We start from the raw sequence: 2,684 nt of genomic DNA, 5'->3' as shown, positions 1-2,684 counted from the left end.
AAAGACTGTATTTGTTATTCTTCATCAGTACATACTACAAGTCTTTCTGGCTTTCACAAAGAAAAGCATGTCATCGTCAAAGGTTGTTAATGAATTCTTCCAATCAGTTCTGAAGCACACTCTTCGATTCTGATTTCTTGGATTACTTACTCAATTTAGAGATTGCATAAGTGCGGTGAGGGTCACACGCCTTTCCTGATGGTAACCTAGGCAGGAAGCCTTTGTTCTGCTGGAAAACTGCCTGTCTTTGTACAGGCTTAACATGAGTACAATTCAATGTTCTTGAATTCACATTTTTCAGTCATATTGGTAATTTGTTATATTCCAAACAGCTGAATGCCTTTGGGTATTAAAAAAACACAAACATCTTTCTGCTATTCTCTATTTTTAGCTAATATCTATCTCATGGCAGCATTACAACCTTATTCCATGTTCTCTTCTGAATTCAAGAGAGAATTTCTGGAAGCTTCTTGTCAGTGGGCTGATACAGTTTATGAAGCAACCTCCTCTTTCTTCCTCCTCTGTTCTTAGTCTGAAAACAAGGCTGAAACCTGTTCGCCATGAGTGAGCCTGCTGGTATTTGAAATACCTGTGACCAAATTTCCAACACTATATAGAATTTACCACAATACAACACAGTTACAGAGAATTGAGATATTAACATATCGAGGTTAACATTTACAACCTATATGATGGAACAAAATTACATCAGGTTAAGATAATGAAGGAAAATCACACAATCTTGGGAATAGTGGCCTTTCTGTGTTGACATATTTTGGGGTGTGTGCACACAATTCAATCAGTGACACCTGGTGAAAGAATATTAATGGTAACACTAGATTTATCAACCCTTTTAAGAGGTAACCTAAGAGGAAGAACTAATGGTAATAAAGAACAAAATCCAAGCTCCACTGAAGTTAAGTTAAAAACAAAACTCTTGGAATTCACAGAATATCATTTGAAATGGTTCATCAAATTGTTTCAGGGCTGAAAGCCTAGGAACTCCAAAACAGTGCATTTTTATAATTATTTTCCACTCCTCTCTATTTATATTTGTTTTATCTTACTTTTGTTTCATTATATATTTATTCCTTTTTTGTAGGGGTCAAAATGGTAAAACTGTTGTGTATTTTATTGCTATTTTCTCTACCTTCTCTTCTGCTTAAATATTAAATTTATTATTCATATTTTCTAACCTTATTTATTTTTAAGTTGAAATAATCCACAGTAGGAATTTAGATATAGTCACAAGAATGTGAACTAGATAAAAGAATAACTTTCTGTTCTTTGCATAACAAGCTTAAACATTTTCTGTGCTACCATTCTGAAATAATGTTATAAATACCTGAGGAATGACTAGAGATTATTACATTACAGAAAAAATTAAATTAGCTTCCAGAATAATTTCAATGAAGGATTTGTGTTCCTATTGAAAGTTCAGATGTATGTAATTTAATAAGTATATATTAAAATGCCTAATCAATCTTAGCATTTCAAAGAAAAATAGCAGATAAATTTTTTCCAGAATTTTAATATGCATATTTATCACTGTTGTTAGTAGTTCTCAAAACTACAATAATTTTCTAACAATGTTGAAACAAACATGACAGAATAGAACAATAAAGATAAACATGGATTTATACTAAACATGGTGTTACTTATTTTAAAAGATCAAATGTATTTTTTAATTAGATTTTCAAAATGCATTACTATGAAAGATGTTGCTCTTTCATAGTGTCTACTCTTGAGTGAAGATTATATTACCTGGTCTCTGTGACTTTATTTGAACTTCCTCAATGATTTTAGCCCAAATAGGCATTCTATTTGTGCTTTGTAAATGTTGCATGAACTACTATAGGATTTAGTGTGGTTATTGCTAATTTCACTAGTTGCCATGGATTTAATTGTGTCCCCCCAAACTGAATTCTGCCAACTTGGATAGACCATTATTCTTAATGTTGTGTGATTACGCTTCATCCGGACACTTGATATAATTATTTTTCTATTTTGTGTGTTGTAATTCCTAACCTCTCCGTGCCCAAATGCTCTGTAAGGTTGTTCTATTGTGGTGACTTACACGTGATGCTTCAAGCGGTACTAGCTGCAGTTCCAATAGCAGCACTATCACCCATTGAGAACGGATTGCTGTCACGCTTGCAGACTATGAGCAGACCAGGAAGAAAGGATGGGCTGACTACTCCTGAACGACTGAAAACTTTATGAATGGTGAGCCCCTTCGACTGGGAAGGCACTCAAATTATGACTGAGCTGTGTCTTCAAAATAGAGCCCATAGCAACTCTATGGTAAAGCAACCCTTCTAGGACCTTCACTTGCTGTTCAGGCATGACTCAAAATAAAAGGAGACAACAGCAAACATCTAAGATTTGGAACAGGAAATGTGCAAAGTACGTATGTAAGAAAATTGTTAAGTGCAAGGTAGAAAGATTAGGGAGAAAGGGGTTGTCTCCACCAAATGTCTACGTTCAACAAAAAGTAGCTGGCCATGCCACAATAAAGGGCATTGAAAGAAATCAGGTACACATTAGATACCTATGGGGACAATTCAGAACTGGGCATGCGCAGACCAAGGTCACCTAGACACAGGTGAAGGTCAACCTGGGCACACTAGGCACTAAGATGGACCAATACCCTCAACCATGCCCAAGTGGGCATGGGCGGGGCG

The sequence above is a fragment of the Tenrec ecaudatus genome, chromosome 1, assembly GCF_050624435.1.
Source record: "Tenrec ecaudatus isolate mTenEca1 chromosome 1, mTenEca1.hap1, whole genome shotgun sequence".
NCBI classification, from domain to species: Eukaryota; Metazoa; Chordata; class Mammalia; order Afrosoricida; family Tenrecidae; genus Tenrec; species Tenrec ecaudatus.
This window is presented reverse-complemented; position numbering follows the sequence as displayed.